The 19391-nt window shown below is 38.2% G+C and overlaps 1 protein-coding gene across 1 annotated transcript in view; it reads left to right on the top strand.

Annotated features, from left to right (window-relative positions):
- Positions 1-1558: 1558 nt before the first annotated feature.
- The window catches only part of IL1RAPL1 (interleukin 1 receptor accessory protein like 1), a 1385574-nt gene continuing 1367741 nt past the window's right edge, over positions 1559-19391 (top strand). Inside the window, exon 1 of the mRNA XM_027608280.1 lies at positions 1559-1815. The gene's annotated coding sequence lies outside the window, so the exon portion shown is untranslated. The remainder of the gene's footprint in view (positions 1816-19391) is intronic.

Genomic DNA, 19391 nt, shown 5'->3' with positions numbered 1-19391 from the left:
TTGAGTAGTACAGAATCCCAGGTGGGTATTATACTACCCCAAGGTAGTATAAAGGGCAAGGATCTTAAACTGCGCAAATTTCCCAATTTAATTGACCGGAACCTACTTGGTCCCTCTTTTCCCGTTAGGACTCCATCTCAGAATCCTGCAGCGAACTCGGTTACGCGGTGGAGGGGAGGAGGATCCTTTTCAGTCTCCTCCTCCCTGCGCCCCGCCCCCACCCCCACGCTGCCAGAGAGCTTTCCACCAGCACCCACCTCCCAAAACCCTCTCCCTTAGGGAAAATAATGCTCCTCCCCAAACTGAAAGAGCGGCGGCCTGGAGGGTTACCGCCTGAAGGACTTACAGTTTACATATCAATACAGGCTGAAGCACTTTGCAAAACTGCCCTTTAGAAACAATTATCACCTTGCCCCCCCTGAGGTTCGGAGCAGTCCCCTCCCCTCCCGCACCCCGCTCCCTTTAGCAATCCCGTTTAAAGTGATATTGAGAATGGTTCTGTGGGGGCAGGGGTGCAGGGACAGAGAGCGATCGCGCGCTATAACAAATGTGCTTTAAAGAGAAGAGATGAAAAGGAGGTTATTGTGAGCGTGTCAGTTTAGGCATCGATCTCTGTACCTTTCTGCCTCCTAGAGAAATGGAACCCTAATTCTAAGGTGGCTTCCGCAGGAATGGATAAGCGTCCCCATTTGCCGTCCAGTTTTGCCTGGAAAGACAGATTCCCGTTATTTGAGGGCTCTCGGGGTCTTTTCCAAAAGATTTCCAGGCTACCCTCCTTCCTCTTTAGTCCTCAGAAAACTAAAACTCGCAAAGCGGTGGCGTTCTGTGGATTGGCTAGTACTAAAATATCCATTGGGTGGCAGTAACACTATCCTCTTTATGACTTGCAGCAAACCCAGAGAATGCATTCAATCAAATGAACCGATCTTGTAGAAACACTGGAATCATTTATGCATTGCAGTTTCTCTTTCTTGTTTTCGCTCCTTCTTTCCTGGGATATTTTGAGTGGATTGTGGCTATTAATCAAGATCTCGGGCTATTCGTGGTTTGCTTGTCGTTTTCGCTCAGGATTAGCATCATTCAAGGCAAACGCAAACCTGCTTTTTTTCCCCCCACTCTTCTGAAAAATCATTTTTGGGGGCTGCTGAAGAGAGCTAGGACCCAGGAGACACCTTCCCAAACAGCAGGGGTTGTGTGCTTTCACACAGCAGTACTGTACAAGGAAAACCCCGTCGGATCTGTTATTGCGGGATACTTGTGAAATATACATAGGATTCTTTCTTATGGCTGCATCCCGGATCTGGAAATTTTACTTGGGAACCAAGAGGATCTGAAGGGCTACATGTATACAGAAGATTTGCAAGCAAGACTCCGATTCTTGTTATAGAGCTCTCAGACTTCCTCACTTACGGGCCTTTTTCCTTCCTCCTTTTTAAAAAAATTTCTTCCCTCTTTTTCTGTTTTCTCCTCTCTCAATGTCTCCTTTTCTATCTGCCTCTTCTTTTTTCTCCTAGTCGTCTCCCCCCCCCCCCCCCCCCCCCGCTCTGCACCTGGATTGTATCTTCACGAAACAATCGGGCACTTTGAGAACTAACTGGAGGCAGTCTTGTAGGGAAGAGCTGTATGGAATTATCTGCTTTTATGGTGAACTTGGCATTTGTGAATGGGTATCTTGTTCACGATATTAATTGCTAGCAAAAACAAGAAAAAGAACACAGGAGTAAAACGTGGATTTTTCTGAATACGCATTGTGATGACCAGCAATTACCTTGCCGACTGATATCCAGAGGAGAATAATTTGGAAGACTGTTGTGGGTAAGGTCATTTTCTATATGCAAACCCATCAGTGGCGTGAGCAAACTTGGGCGTTTGTAATGGGAATGGGTGACTTGGATGATTGCTGCATCGCACTGATGGCTGTGATGTGGCCGTTATTGGCACTGAATGGAATAACTGCAGTTGGGTGTGTTGGTGTGTTGGTGTGTGTGCGTGTGTGTGTGTGTGTGTGTGTGTATGTAGATCTGTATTCTGAGTGTAATTGAAAATAAATCAAAGCATCACTTCCCCCTCCAATTATTTTGATATGGAAGAGTGTCTTGAATTAATTCCGGGTAGACACTCTATTGTTTGGATGCAATATTTGTGGCTCCTGTGTTCTGGAAGGGGTAGCAGCAGTGAAAGGAACACTTACTGAAGAACCCTATTTAAAATGAAACGAGCTACTCTTTATTCATTAAAAGAAATATGTTTTCAACTCAGTGCAGCATTCTGCTGCATTTCACAGCCGCAATGGGACCAGGGACATCCCACTTGTCAAGTTCTTAAACTTTAAGGTGATAATCATTGTTAATTATTCTCTAGGTTGTGATTATGGGCAATTATTATGTACCCTGGGCTACTTTTTTATCCACTGGATTTTCGTTTGGAATGAAAAGAAAAGAAAAGAAAAAGCTGAAAATGATGAGCAAAATAGAGAATCATGCAATATTATTTTAAATATCACCAAATGCTTTCTTTCTCAAGTTCAATAGCCCAATAATATAATTATTTACCTAATACCCTGAATAGCTGAAGCTGCGACCCACGTGCAGGGGAGTTGAAGGTCTGGAAGCAGAGACCATCCTTCTATTGCAATGCAGCCAGCTTTGGAAATGCAGGCAATTACACACTTCCCTTAACCTTAAGTTGAGGATGTGTCCTATCTGCTCCATCTATTTTACCCTTTCAGTTAAAAGTTAGAGACTAGACCACGAAGGATGTTTAAGCATATTCTGCCTGGGAAATGGGATAAAAAAATCAATATTGATGACGTGGTTCAGTGCACTGTACTGCAATGCTAAAGTCCCATATTCAGTACCTATGATGAGAGAATGGAGCATTTACATGTGTTATAAATCTCACCTGGTAGATTGATCTGAAGGGGAGGGGAGAAGATATGTGGATATGTAGGAAGATGGATGGAAGTCGTGCATAATCGGTGATTATGTAACTTCATTACATCAGCGAGCTTCAGTCAACGATAGTGAGATGAAATGATTGTATAGAGGGAGGCTCCATCACCCTGTTAACTTTTGAAGGCTTGTAACACCTAACAGAGGAGGAGGAGGACAGACAGAGATTAGCTCCGAGGGTCCTGTAAACCCTGATCTCTGTGGCAAATTTAGCATGAGTTTTCTCACAGTGAGTTTCTGAGGGACAGCAGATCTATGTTAGCTTTAGAGCTGGACAGGACCAATTTTAGCCACACCCGTGGAGAGTCAAAATGAGTCCGCAATCTTTCACAAGTGCCCCGTTGAGTAATTGGGGCTGATGATCCCAGCCAAGGTCATAGTTCTGTACCCTATGATTGACATACATGACCCCAACTGAGCAGAAAGTTAAATCGGTTGAAATGAAGACAGTGAGCAGAATGACTCTTCAGGGTCCTCTTGCATTTTGCCTGGTGGAGCTTAATGCAGATTTCAGCCTGGTGTTTCCCTCATAAAAAATGATTGCTTCCACAGTGTGTCAGAAGTGAGTGTTGTGTACCTTTATCTTTGCCTTGACAGACCTCTTTCTGGGCCATTTTAAGCCTCAGGGAAAAGAGAAGTAAAAACCTTCCAAGGTAATAATACCTTGTTAAATTAAAAAATAAATGGCAATGAGTTCATTATTAATACAAATCTCAGAAATAAAGAGCAATCAATTTTCAAGTTTTACTTCTTGAATGGCTTAAAGGACATGTTGCAGCCGCCTGCGACTTATACCATGAGATGAGATAAATGTACTGTGCTTGCTGTACAGAGGGGGGAATACTGCAGAATAAAATGTCATTCACCCTGATGTTTAATTTGGACTTGCGATTTTTTTTTAAAAAAAGAAGATACACATCAGCTCCTTTTTGGCCTTCTAATGTTTTGGGATCTGTTTTTCCCTTAATAGATTCTAAATTCTCTCAAAATGCAACTCTGCTGAAATCCTAACCCTGTGGAATTAAATCGTCTTTTCATCTCGTTGTGCTATTTCCTATTTCCCTTTACATTTATTTTCCCAACAAGGCTAAGGGACTTTTCTAGCATGGAGATGACATGATTCTTTCTGTTTTTCCTGTGGAGTCAGGTGCAGGATCTAGACATCTACTAAGTAACTTTGTGAAGATCTGCTTACCCCAAATCAGAATGGTGGAATGGGGGAATGAAATTTTGAGCTCCGATATTTGAGACCACTTTAATATTTCTGCAGGACATGCCTAAACATTGATATTTTTGTGCCAGTGGATTTGGAGGTTTGGTGTTCATATTGTGGAGAAAATTGGATGTGAAGTTAACTCCTGATTCCTTCCTTCAGGGGTCAGGGTAACACTACGGCTGCTTCCAGGCTGTTAGTCTCCAACTACGTATAGAAATACAGTCTGGGATGATATTTCATGTACTCCTTATTGTAATATTTTATAAATGACTCCTCATTTGTTTTCTGACATAAGCCACACATATGTTACCAAACAGGGCATATTCTGGAGGCTTTATAAGCTCGGTAGGGGATAGAAATAATGCTAGAAAGAAAAGTCTCTGAAAAAAGATACTGACCATCAAACATATGGACCCATGTAATTGCTGTCCTTTTAACTTGAAGACTGCATATATTCACATTAGGAAAGATAGTTTTGGTCATTTTGATGGCACTTTGTAACCTGTTACTTTCTTTTCGTAGACGATTATGTAACCGAGGCAGGTTATAGCATTTTTCTTCAGTATCCTACAAATCAGTAATAAAAAGCTTTGCTTAATAGGAAAGCACTTAAACATGAAGGCAGTGAATAATTTAAAATATCTATTTCTCTATTTCATTGCCCTTTTATCAGCCCAAGTTATGTAGTTAGATTAGAAAATATTTGGGGAAGATAGCAGAAGAAATACCATTTATAAATATGGAAAGTACTCATTTTATTTCCTGACTATTTGCTTCAGCAAAGTCAGGATGTCTAGCTGATAAGTAATCACAATATTCCTCAAACTAGGAAAAAATTTAAAAGAGATATTTATTATGTTTGCAATGTATGTGGACAAATCATGTTATTGTTAAAATGACATTTAAGAACAACTGAACTTTTAGGATTAATTTAAGATTTATATTTCAGATTCTTTTAGTGTGTTACAAACTGAAGTGTTTGGGATCTGCTTTGTCTCACAACAGATATGATCTTTGCTGTTTGGTAAATCTCATGTCTTTATAAAGCAGACTATAAAATGTGTGGCACCCAAAGCACCCAAGTGTTGATTAATAAGATTTAAAAGCAAGTTTTCTGGTCATGCTCAACTTATAAAGCATCATTGTAATAGCACCATTTGGGCAGCTATAGATAAAACCATGTCAGCATTTTTATTATTAAATTCCAATCCTATTTCCATTAGTTGTATCAGGAATGTCAAAGAGGAAGGAGCCCTGCTTTAAGAGACATCCAGGTATTGTGGAATTTGGGGCTGAGTCAGAGGGCCCCTGTTGCACTTCAGGCTCTGTCAGTGCCTTGTGACTTCTGACCCTGCATTTCACCTCTCAGGATTCAAGATAATCCTTTGAAATCAAGAATCCTTTAAAAGGATAGTTAACATTTTGCACTCAAGAAAGAAGACATGTGTCTAAGGGCTCACCATCCAGCCATGCCTTAGAAATACATGCAATCATTCTTAAGGGTTCTCCAAAGTTGTATGAATTTAACAGTGCATTTTTTCCCTCATACTCTTACTTTAAATCTTTGTAGGCTCTCTCTAGTCCCAATTACAGTTAGCTGGTAGGTACTATTGTTCAGTGAGTAAGTAACAGACAAATTGAAGGCTTTGGTTGCTAACTTTCACTCAGTACTCCATTTTTTCAGCAGTACTCATATGGGAATATAGTTGCCTTAAGTAACTAAAAAAACAGTTGCTTTTGAATAACATTCAAAGAATGGTAACTAAGGGTTTTGTGTGTGAGAGTGTTTTCAGCTGATTACTTGGTGTTTCATTTTGTTTTTTGTTTTTTTTTTTTTTAATGCTCCTGAGTACTCAGGTGTTTGTTTTGGGCACCAAGAGTACAAAACAAATGTTCACAAACTTGATGCTACTACTTTAAATCGGGTCAATTGACCAAAAAGCTACACTATTTTGTCACTTTATTACCAAAAGCACAATGCATTTGAATACTAAGTGTAATAGAGGGCATAAGAATATAAAGATAACAGTTCTGTTTTGGAATTTGCTCATTGCAATAATTACAAACGTTCTTTAGGGGGAGGCAATCCCCCGTGTGTCACCACTAACACTGCATTTCTTTAGTGTTCTTGTATCTTGGCATAAATATATTTACACATATAAGAAGGGCATAGGTGGTGATAGAACCTTCCATAGATGTTTTTAAGCGACTGGAGAATCAGGTGAAAAAGTAAGTTTTTATATTTTGGTGAAGGTAAAATTGGAAAATGGAAAATTAACCCCATAAATAAAAGTAAATGTACATGGACTTAAACAACTTTCCTACTAAAGAGCAACCTCTTTCTAAATTCCCAGTGTCTTACTTTTTATGTTAAGTATCCCCGATATTTCTCTGTTTCAGATGAATTTGATCATGCATGTTTATCTGACTTCACTGATGCCTGTAAATAGCCAGCATTTTCTTGGTTTCCTATATTTTTAAAATGCATATTCCCTTATGACTTATGGAACTGCTTTAGATTTGCTCAGGCATATTTACAAAGGAATATTATCGGAATGTAGACAGGCTTGTTTATTTGATAAATTCTGCTAATCACCTTACAAATATGCTTTTAATTTCCACCCAGAGAATGCCACCCTGGAGTGTCTTATACTGCAGACAGCATCCCATTACAGGCCAACCACATGGCTCAGTGGATGTTCCCTTGCTGCTTACCCTGACCATTGGCTTACAATGAAAGAGCCTTAATTGACAGGCTTTTTTGGTTCCCCTGTGTAGAAACTATATGCAGGTGTCAAAACTCTAAGATTCCTCAGGCCTTCAGCTTTGGAGAAGGGATGACTGACCGGCCCGATGGTGCTTGCCTATCACACAATCTGAAATTGCCAAGCAGTGAACTGTGGATAAAGCAGAGGGAGAAAGGAAAGCATTTTTAATATTTTTCTTCTGAAAATCTGCTCTTTCCTCTTTTCATATTAAAACATTCAAAGTAATTTTTCTCATGACAAGCTATTCAAAGAGTGTGTTATAGTTACTATGTTCATACATATAAAATGCAACAAATGGCACTGAGTTATTTTGTTCATACAAGAGTTACATATCTAAGAATACATATTTAACAGTAAAATTAGATTGTATTTTGTAATATTTCCCAAGTCAGGAAATACTGTGTGTGGAGTTTGGACTCAGCAAAAAAAAAAAAAAAAATGCAATGGACTGTGAATTGTGATCATATAATTATAGACTATCACTCTTTCAATATGTTTGTTAATTATGTAGCTTACACTTTATGTGAATTATAATTATAAATAAATCACTGTATGAATAATCATAAAATTATTCATAGCAGTTTATTTTGTCATGGCCTGATCGAAGTGATCTAATTGGTAGTTTCTTGCCCTATCAACATTTCCGTGTAATACAACTGTGAATTAGTATAGTGATCTTTATCATTTTCTGCTCTAAAGTTCCCCTTTATAATTAAAAAAATTGGGAGGCCACTTGATCATAGTTGTACTTTCAGTATCAGTTGATTGAGCAAATGCATAATAATAATAATGATAATTATGCATATGATCAGTCTTTTAAAAATGAATTTGACTGTGTATAGTCACAACAGGGTCTATTTATATCTTTGAAATACATTATTTATCTATATAAAAAATTTGGTGTATAGTCTAGATTCTAGACCTCTTGGAGTAACTCCTGCAGCCCTAAATAAAAGGCATATGTCTACACTCAAAATACTTGCATTACATATGCACATGCAACATGTTATCTTACATACAAAATAAAAAGCAAATGCATATGATGGTGAAATGTGAATCAAAGGAATTAGATTTTTGGATGTGTAGAGTTGGAGTATCTAGTTTCCTAAGAATATATTTAAAATTCCAACACAGGTAAATTCATTTTCAAACTTTAAGATTAAACTATTATAACATAGAAGTGTCTGATGTTATGGAATACTTGCATTTTAAAATATAAAATAAACACCATTTTTATTGCAGTCAAATGGAAATGAATTCTTATAAATGTAGCCAGAGCTGATTATGGTAGCCTCATACAAATCTAATGAAATTATATAAAGCGTGGAAGTATACAGATGCCCCATTATGTCATTTTAGCCAACAAGGAAATTTTGACCCAGAGGAATGAAATTAAGTTCCAAGATCTCACAGTTCATTTGCTGTCTCTCCCATGATGTGTGATTCCACTTTTCTGATATGATACAAGCCCTCAGCAGAGTATTTTAGTTACGTAGCAATATGTCCTGCCATAAGATATTTTTGTAGTAGTGTGAAGCATAAGAAAAGTAATTGTTCTTGTTGAAGCTAATTTTAGTGCATCTCATCTTTTGGCCTCTCACTCACTTAATTGATTCGCAATCATTCACATGGCACCCCCACTCGGAATCTGCGGACTTTATTTTTCCTTTATGCACACCATATACTCTTGACCTCATTTGCTCTCTGGAGACACAAGACAGGGAAAGTTGGAAAAATAGGTCACAGGTGGGGCATCCTTGCTTTTCCATACTGTCCTCTTTCCCATTAGCTTTCTATCTCCCCACGTGCAAGGAATTGCTCTTCTTTGGAGCCCCTCCTTTTTCTTGACTTTCCCACACATCCCACAATGGACGTCTCTGGCTCTTAGGATTGTGTCCTGCCTTCTTGCTTCCAAAGTCATCCCCCTAGAGGTCCTTATCAAAATATATTTTAGCCACATTTGGCCCCTCTTTGAAGATATGGAATTCCATATTTCATTTCTTCACCAACAGGGTCACTCTGCTTACATAGACCATAATAATGAACCAATTTGGGAATAATGATGGCAATATTATTTATATCTGATTTGCCAAGCTACCACCATACAGCTACTAGGTGAAGGAGATACAGCCATATGGATCTCTGATTTTTGTTAAGATGTGTAACATATGAACCACTGGTAATATGCTAAAGGAAAACATTGGCAATAATAGGTTTTGCCCCTTCATATTAGGATAGTGACATTTGGAGAAAATATGCCATTATTTTGTTCTGACCCAGATAAAAATGGCTTCAGTAGATTGCATTGTAGCTGATAAGGTGGAGAGGGGGCTGTGAAGAACATCCTCTTATTCTGGTTGGATCTTGCAGTGCCCTCTCGTCCTCCTGAGTAGGCAGCTGCCGAACATACCTGTTTGAAGAAATGACACTGACTATGGGTACCACAATGTTCCCAGCCTCTTGCCAACTTTATTTCAGAAGGAACACAGTCAGAGGAGCTAAACACAGCAGTAAAAATGGAAAGCCAAGAGACTTAAAATGGTATCAGCTATTTTGTGTAAACAAAGCTTCATGTGGCCAAGGAAGAAAATTTGAATGTAACAAATGAATCTGGTGGCTCGCAGTGCTAGGCTTTTGAATACCCCTGAGCCCCTAATTGTTCTCACCATGACTGAACTCCTGAATGGTACTCAAGAGGTTTCCAGTGCCACAGTGTGTAGAGTAAATGCATTCAAGGGGTCTCTAGGGGGTTTGGACTCTGCTGCTTTCCCTTGTCGGGGTTCTCCTCCAGGCCCATAATAACACAGTCACAGAGCAAGCCGCTCCATCAGTGAGTGTGCTCATCGCAGTGAGTGAACAGTTTAGCTTCGCTCCAGGAGGCCAGTGCCTGTCTGTTTTGTATTTCCAGGGCCCAGCATTGTGCATGGCTTAGAGTAGGTCACCAGTACATCATTGTGACATGAACAAATGCTGAAGCATTTAGTGACAACAGATCAGTTTGAGGTCAGAGTTCTCCCAACCCCATGAAGCATGGTAAAGTGGGAAAAAAAACTGCTGATTTAGGAAAGCCAAAAAGGAAAATTGAGTAATAAAGGAGAAAGGATTAGTATTAGTAGTTTGTAATCTACAAATAGAAAAAATAGCTGACCCTTCTTTGCTCATTTCCTTCCTTCCTTCTTTCCTTCCTTCCTTCCTTCCTTCTTGCCTCCCTCCTTTCCTCTTCCTTCTTTCTACTCCCACCATAAATATTTGTGTGCCTTCATTGTACAAGGAGCTATAAGAGCGTGTTCAAGGGATATTGAGATGAGTGATAGCATATATCTGGGCCCAAAGATGGTCAGGGGTAGGGGTGATAAACAAAATCATATGTAGTTGTAATTCATGATAGTCTACTATGTGTACTTCCAAGAGAGGTGTCAAGTATGGTACAGGCTTGGGAAAGGGTCAGAACATGTGCACTTGGAGGGGTTAGGAGAGGCTCGTTAAAGGAAATGAGGTTTAACTAGACTTTGAAGGAGCTCACACTGGTGTGGAAAGGAAAAACATTCCAGACAGAGGAGAATCAAGAACAGAGATATCATAGTATCATGGGATACTTGATGCAGAATGTAAGAAGGTAAGGCTGGAGCCCCAAGTCTCCAGGTCTGGCAGCCAGGAACAAATGGAATGGGGTTTCATGGGCATAAGGAAAACAGAACATTCTATGACCTACTCAGATTTATGCTTTAGGGAGAAGAGGAACAAATTAAGAATCTGTATCTCTAAGGTACCTTTGATTCCCAGTTTTGTGAATTTCCCAAGGGCTCCCAAATTCCATCTCTATTGCAACTTTCTTACTGTTGAACCCCTGTTCTCCAACAGCCATCATGGGCTCTCTTCATTTCCTTTTCCCTTGCCTCTTTTCTAAGACTAAACTACTGTTACCAGTGCTAGGTAATTACAGAGCCAAAGTTTAAAATTAACTTTTTTTTTTTTTTAAGCAGAAGGCAACATTCTATAATGGAATGTATCCATTCAAACTCTCTTTGCTTAGTTAGAAAGTTACCACCCACCCTAGCAAAAATGCTGTGGTTTATATGTAACTCTTCAGTGAGAATGTTTGGCAATTCATTTGGGAAGAAGGGGAAGTTGGAAAAGGCAGCTGGGGAGAAAAAGAAAAAGGAAAGTGCTTTATGTAATGTAATGGCAAGTTCGAAATATAAAATCCAAAATGATTTTTTTTTATTAAGATCATATGGAAAAAGAGTATTGCTTTAGAGTATAATATATATTCGGTAACAAGAAAATAGGATTTGGGTGCCTGGGTGGCTCAGTCCGTTAAGCTTCTGCCTTTGGCTCTGGTCTTGATCCTAGGGTCATGAGATCAAGCCCTGCATCAGGCTCCTTGCTCAGCAGGGAGTCTGCTTCTCCTTCTCCCTCTGCGGCTCCCCCTGCTTGTGCTCTTTCTCTCAAATAAATAAATAAAATCTTAAAAAAAAGAAAATAGGATTTATTCCTAGCAAGTATGAATCATTTTCTTAATTCCCAATAATTATAACACTTTGAAATTCTAGGAAAGAAAGCCAGTATGGCTTATGCTGGTCCTTGGTCACCACTGTTCTTTGATCCTATTAAATTAGCAAAATCGCTCCTTCCAATATGCCATTTAATTGATTAACTCCTTCATGTGAATGAGAACTATTTGAGGGTCCTGTCTATTATAAGGATTGTGCTTAACATGGACTGAAGATTGTAAAGAAAGTTCTTGCCATGTTTATGGGTGAGTGGGGAAAACATCTGTGTTCAGTTGGGTTCCCTGGAAACAGACGGTTTAGTTGCTTCTGCGGCAGAGGAAGAAAGCGATTGCGGTGTGGTTGCACCTGAAGATTTACTGGTATAGAACAAACATAACGAAAGCAGTGTTTCCTTAGTGTTAGCCAATCTGTGATTTGGAATAGTGGCGGCGGTGGGGGGGTAGGACTAGTTTTGAATATAATGAATTTGGAATTATAGAAATAATATATCCAAGAATTCCATACTTACTGAAAAAAAGAGTCATATGACACTATTCACTTTTATATTACATGACATACTAATTTATTTCCTTAATGCAAGGGAAGTGTTATTACTTCATATATTAAAATGCTTTCTTTGGCCCTAGTGAGGTGGTATAGGCATCTTCAGGTTTTTATTTCCTGTAAAGATATTTAGTCAAGTTGAATTCACTGAGACCATTGTGCCAGTAATTTTTAAGAGTAGTGGCTGTGTCTAAATGGGCACCCACTCATTAAATCATAGAAAATTTGAATAAGAATGAACTTAGTACACCTCCTTGCAGATATATAAAATCTCTACTACAACTCAAATAATTATCCGTTACCTCGTATTCACTTTAATCAAAAACCATGTTGACTATTTTTCTCCTCAGTTGACCTGACATTCGACATTCAATTCAGTTCAACCAATACTCCCAGATTATGTACCTTCTCCACACTAAATGCAAGCACTAGGTTAGAATGGGCAATTCACTCATTGCCAATGTAAGTAAAGGCGTAGATTGCTAAGTATTTTTAAAGACTTGTCTTAAAAGAAACAAGTAGTTCTCACCACCACCACTAAGTCTACTCTTCAAATACTGGATCCATTTCTTCTCTGGTCCTTGCATGTCTTTGGTAATTAGAAAAGTTTATGGTATTTTTCAAAGACCAAGAATTCAATGAAAATGATACTCCTTTTCCATTACAATACTCCCCTTGTGTTTATGGATGTAAATGTTTTATTTTTTAAGTACATATTATTAAGCTGATTAAGGGGATTCAGCATCTCTATATATTGACTGTATTTTTTTAATTCACTATAACTTCAAGGCTCCAGGCTCATAAGTTATTCCATTTTTACTGTTTTTATCATGCTGTTTGTACACAGCACACTTTTCTTTTATCCTCCTAGAGTTGAGTCAATTGATTTTAGCTTTGCCACACAAAGTATCACATTTCTTAAAGTAGTAAGTCATGTGATTTTAAATTTCCTACTCAGGAGCTATGTAGATGGTATGGGAGAGGAGTGATGCCTAGTGGAACAGACTGTGCATCAGAAGCTCTTTAAACCTCATCTATATTTGTAAGTTAAAAAAACAGAATTACTATTTCCTGTTCCCAATATTAAAATTAGCTTTAATTTCTTAAGATCATAATCAGAGAAGGTGTTGGGTTATTGCTCTTAGCATCTTCCTTGGCCTTACCCAATTTCTTGGAACCAAAGATTCAAATCCTGGTAGATCTAAACTCATCTTAAATTGGTTTTGGTACTCCTGGTAGCCCAATCTTACTAGTAGTATTATTTGTTTTATTGTTACTATGGCTACGATTACAAAAGTATAAAAAGAATACATATTATAAAATCTCATCATGTGGCTTCAGTCCAGATTTTTGGATCTGAAGGATATTAACAAATTGAGGGTTCAGTTTAACTTCACTGGAATCATTAGTTAAGTCACAGATGTTGAACAGACGTAGCTATTACAATTTAGTACCATCGTAAGGAAGAATTACAGCCTCAAAGCTTATATTTGTATTTGCACAAATTTTCTTTTTGAGAATCTCAAAAGGTAAGTGGAAATTGTTTAATTCCAAAGGATAGTCTCTCAAAAAACTTATTTGTATGAGACCTGTTCTAATTTTATTTTTGGAATATTAAAGTGTGGGAGAGCTTAGGGCAATGCACAAAATATGTTGAGTTCCAAGTCATTGTCCAAACAAAGAAAGAGCTGCATAGACCAAGACACCAGCCATTGAATATAATAAGCTTAAACCAGGCAGTTAGTTACCTGGCCCCTGACAATACTATGAAGTGTACGGATTTTGCCTGTGATATTCTTCTGCCTCAACTTAAGCATATCTCTATCTCTTTTGACCACCATGTGCTAACTGAAATAACTTTGATTTCTGAATGCTGAGAGTTCCCCGCCATGGAGAACACTGTTCTCCTAAGAATATTATGTGCTCCCAAGTCACTGCTAGCTGTGTCTTTTTCTCATCAAATTTACCATTTAAAAATTTTACTTCTGTGTGTCTCCCCGACTTGAATGTAAGTCTGAGAGGGTAGGACCTCAGCTTTCTGGGTCACCACATATCTTTGGTGCCTGGGACAGTGCCTGGCCCCTAGTATCACTCAGTAATGATCAAAGAGAGGGAGGAAACAAAGAAAGAAGGAAAGTTCTCCAAAGGTATCCTGGTCTCAGCAAGATACAAAAAGGAAGAGGAGTTTGTTGAAATAACACAGTAAGCCCAGCTTAGCACATATAATGGCATTCCTGATGCAGTGGGATATATATAGTAAAGGGAGTGTCTATTCCATCCCTCAGGTCAGAACACAGGCTCCACCACATGCTTTAAAAAGCCAGGTCAGTTGATAAGACACACTAAATGCCAAGCTGAGAGCTTAGAACCTCTAGCCAAAGGTTTTGGTTACATCAATAATGCAGAAAACAGTGTTTTAGGACCATTAACCTGACAGTAATTTTGAAGGTGAGTGAAACAGAAATGGACTGGAGCCTATACTTAGGTAGCTACTGCATTTTTATAAATTACAAGGTGATAAAACTCCTCATATTTTTTTTGGCTTTGTGACTTCTTTCTCTATAATTTTTCCCCAGCATGTAAGTATTTGTTAAGAGGAAGCTTTTAAGAAATCATTGAGGGGCGCCTGGGTGGCGCAGTCAGTTAGGTGTCTGATTTGGGCTTGTTTATGATCTCAGGGTCCTGGGATCAAGCCCCACGTTGTTGGGCTCCCTGCTCAGTGGGGAGTCTGCTTCTCCCTCTCCCTCTCCCCCTCCCCCTGCTTATGTGTGTGTGCATGCGCACGTGCTCTCTCTCTCTCTCAAATAAATAAATAAAATCTTAAAAAAAAAAAGGGCGCCTCAATTAAAAAAAATTGAATTTTTTTAAAGATTTTTTATTTTATTATTTGAGAGAGAGAGAATGAGAGATAGAGAGTACAAGAGGGAAGAGGGTCAGAGGGAGAAGCAGACTCCCTGCTGAGCAGGGAGCCCGATGTGGGACTTGATCCCGGGACTCCAGGATCATGACCTGAGCCGAAGGCAGTCGCTTAACCAACTGAGCCACCCAGGCGCCCAAAAAAATTGAATTTTCATCTTCACTCTTCTTGGTATTAATATGTTCTCTCCTAATTGCAGAAGATCTCATGGTATACTAGAATTGACATTAGGATCAAGACAAGTCTGAGTTCCAATTTTGGCATTAACATTTACTAGCTCTGTAAACTCTGACAGGTCACTTGGTGTTTCAGAGTTTTGGTTTCCAGATCTTTAAGAGAAAAAATGCCTACCTTTAGGATTACCGGGGGAAGTAAAAATAATATTTGTAAAACATATAGTGTAGTGCTTTATAAATAGTAGCTATACAATAAATGGTAATCCTTATTATTTTAATATTTTCACATGTGTTACATTGTTAAAATATAGCAGTTAAGAACATTACATAGTTTTGTCACCATACCCAATGGTCATTTTTCCATCCTCATCTCAGGTGATCTGTGAGCAGCATTTGTACAATGGATCATTCCTTCTCCTTGGTACATTTTCTTCACTTGGCTTTTGGGATAACACAATCTCTTGGTTTAAGTTCTATTTCGCTGGTTGCTTCTTTTCAGTCTCCTTTGCTGGTCTCTTCCCTTCCCTCTTCTTCTTGTTGGAATGACCTATGGCTTAGCTCTCAGTGGTCTTCTCAGTCTACACTCAGCCCATTAGGGAGTTCATCAGCCATTTGCATGGCTATAAATACCATTTTTGTCGCCACTTCCTACATTTATACCCTCACCTTGGTCTCTCTTCTAAACTCCAAACACGTGCATCCAACTGCTTATCTGACATCATCACCTATTTGACATTGTCAGTTACCTTGTCCAAAACTGACTTGTCTTTTCTCACTACTCTACTCTGTGTTCCCATCTCAACTGATGTCAGTTTTATCCCTCTATGTGTTCTGGCCAAAAATCTTGGTATCATTCATCATTCCTCTCCTTCTCTGACATGCCACATCCAATGTGTCATCAAGCCCTGTTGGTACTATCTTCACACATATCCAGAATTTAACCACGTATCACCATGTCTACCGCTGTCACCTTTGTTGGAGCCTCCATCATCTCTTTCCTGAATTGCTGCAGTGACTGTCCAAACTGACTCTGTGTCTCTGCCATTGCCCTCTACAATCTGCTCTCCATACAGCAGCTACAGTTGTCCTTTGAAAATGGAATGCAGATCATGTGAAGCTTGCTGGTTTTACTGAGTCAAAGCAAAATACTTGTGATGGCCTAGAGACATGGCCTACATTAATTCTTTGACTTCATGTCTCCTACTCATCGAGGCTTTTCCAACTTTCTTATTTCTTTCTATCCTCAATTTGATGTTCCTTGAACGTGACAGATAAACTCTTGCCTTAGGACCTTTTCACTGGCTGTTCTCTTTATCTCATACAATATTCCCCAGAGGTCTCAAGGCTCACTTTCTCACCTCCACCATTTTTGGCTTTTATGTGTCATCTCCATGAGACCCACCCTGATCACACCCTCGAAAATTGTAACACACCCACCTCCACACACTCCTGATCTCCTTGTCAGCTTTCAGTTTAATTTTTTTTAGGCATTTCCTAGCCTGTAACATATTTTATAAGTTACTTCTTTATTATACTTATTGGTTATCACCACAATTTTAGCTCCACAAGAGCAGGGATCCTCATCCATTTAGTTCACTGTGGTGTCCCAAGCACCAAGAACAGTGTAAATTTGGTGAAAATTTACAAAATGAATAAATATTGTTACAAAATAGAGATAATAATCCTCCATACCTAATGATGCTGTTGTGAAGATTTAAATAAGATGGTGCAGTTAAAGTATTTTATCACTAGGCCTGGCACATATTAGGGGCTCAGTAAAAGGTGGCTATTACTGAGTGTCTCACGGAAGTTAATTCACATGACGTACTCCAAAAATCAAAAGTATTACAGCTTTTGAACCCTTTCTTCCAAATTGAAATTTTACTAATTGGCACCACGAGAAGAGAATGTCTGCTCTAGGTAAAGATGAGCAGATCCTATTATTATTAGGTTCATCTAGTAAAGGACAAAGAAAGGTATACAAATATTCAGCAATAGTCGATAGCTCAGATATGTCAGTAAATTCAAATAACACTGTTCTTTTTACTTTATACAGTTTAAACTTCATATAATTTAAAAAGTTGGTGACAATTAAATATTCTCTAACATGGGAAAATTTTAAGAATACTGCAATAAGATGGTTTACAAGATTACTGAGAACTCCCCAAGAGTTAAGGAGCTGACAAAAATGATATTCCCACTATACATTTTAATGACTAACCAATTTCTTTTTGTAGAATCCAATGACAGTTTGAATTGTTGAACATATTTAATATTTGTGGTTCTTTCCCACATTTCATAAATAGAAAAAAAATAATAATTGAAATGAGATAGTCTTATGTGTATCACAAATGCAGGTCTTAGTGTGTGGAATTCAATAGAAAATAAATACTTTATTTTTCTATCTTTATTTGTGAAAACATTGAATAATAGTTATAACTGGAAGCCTTTGTAAGTCAAAACAAAAAGTATTATTTCCAGCTATTGAATGGATGTTCTCATTTTGTCTCTTTCCCAATCATCAGTTGCCTATTCTAATAAAATACATTCATTCTTCTATATTTCATTCATATAGCTTAGTCTTTTCCAGAAAATTTACAAATGTTTTACTGCCTGCCAAGCCTTGTGTAATTAAACTAGATGACAGAATGTGCCCATAGTTTATTCTGTGGATTTCTGACTATAGATGCAGAGATTTACATTAAGTCAGGGGTAAATGATACATTTGTATATATTTCTTCTTCCACTAAAAATACTTTGAGAATGTTGACTCTGGAATTCACTAAACAGGCAATTTGTGAATAAATCTATTGCCGGTTTTTCTTATTCTTTCATTCTTTTGGGTGTTCTTCATACAACTTCATTTCCTTTCTCCAGGCTTGATATGTTCAGATATTCACCTCCTTCTGCCAAAGTTCATTATTTTTCTTACCACCCAGATAAAGGGTGAGAAATGGAAGAAAGAGGGGAAAAAGAAGAGTGGCAAACTTCACATTATTGTCTGGATGCTACTTTGATCTAAACATTGTAAGTTTTCTTCCAACTATTTTAGAAGAACCACTTTTTCTAGCATTTTTATTGCCACTCATGCCTACTTCACTTTGTTACTCCTCTGCTGGTTGTGGGTGGATGGAGTTTGACTATTTCAGAATAGTTACTGGTGGGTGGGTTCAAGAATCTCTAGTGGGTTGAGAAAAAAGCCATGTTTATATAGATAGTGATCCTTCTATTAAAATCCTGAGAGTGAGTAATATTTAATGGCTATGTTCACCACGCACATAGCAGAGTCCATCTGTACAGGAACTGACAGTATCTGAAGAGAATTCCATGGAGTCTTGGTATTCCTGTAAAGGCTTTGTGTGCAGGGGCTCTGATCTCTAAAATTTGATTCTTTTACTTGGTAGACAAAGTTTCTCTCCTGAAGGCATGACACGGGCCAGAATGTCTACGAGTCTGTACAAGTGCAAAATGCTATGGATCTGTCAAGACTTTGCTTTCCCACCACAGCAGATCAAAGTACACAGCATTAGGGCCTGGTATACATCGCTTTGACTCTAGGTGTAATACATTTATGTTGATTGGCTTTATATTGTGGGTACCTGTGGTAGTCCCATGATCTGCTTAGATGCCAAGTGAGTGCATTCTCTTCTTGGATTTGAAGTCTGGTTCTTTTATATTTTGAAATTCAGAGCTGGTAGAGACCAGTGATGCTGTGACTACATCAAAAGCACCATTAAATTTAGCAAACACTTTCTGTGTGGTCAGGCCACCAAAAATAATGAGGCTCTCAAAATATAGAAGATTTTTGTTGGTTGTTCTGGAAAGACCACTTCACTTAAGTGATATATAAATCATAATAAATTCTAAGTAGGTATCATTATATTCTCATTTCTTGTCTTTTCTGTATCTGAGAAAATGTCTTTAACTTAATCTTTACCACTTACCTTAATCTTCAGAGATTGAGTAATCATTGCTTTTCATGACCTACTTCACTGAAACAATACTACTATCAAAGCATGGGATTTGGGTAGCTACAGTAATGTGTACAGCTGAATCATAACTTTTGTAAGCAGAGAGCAGGTAATCAAATTACATATACTGTGTTGTAATTATCATTCAAAAACTCAACATACTAGGACAATTAAGTGTCCAAATGATTTAAGATAGAAAGCCCATTTAAAAGAACATTTTACTTTCATTTTATTGGCAAGTTTTAAGACCAGAATTTAAAAAGTCCCAAAATGGACATAATTTAGGAAGTGCATTTTAATGAAGAAAGTAGAGAAAATGCTAAATGATTTGGGGG

The sequence above is a fragment of the Zalophus californianus genome, chromosome X (assembly GCF_009762305.2).
Source record: "Zalophus californianus isolate mZalCal1 chromosome X, mZalCal1.pri.v2, whole genome shotgun sequence".
Taxonomy (NCBI): Eukaryota; Metazoa; Chordata; class Mammalia; order Carnivora; family Otariidae; genus Zalophus; species Zalophus californianus.
Note: the sequence above shows the minus strand (reverse complement) of the source record. Positions and strands in the feature narration are given on the sequence as shown.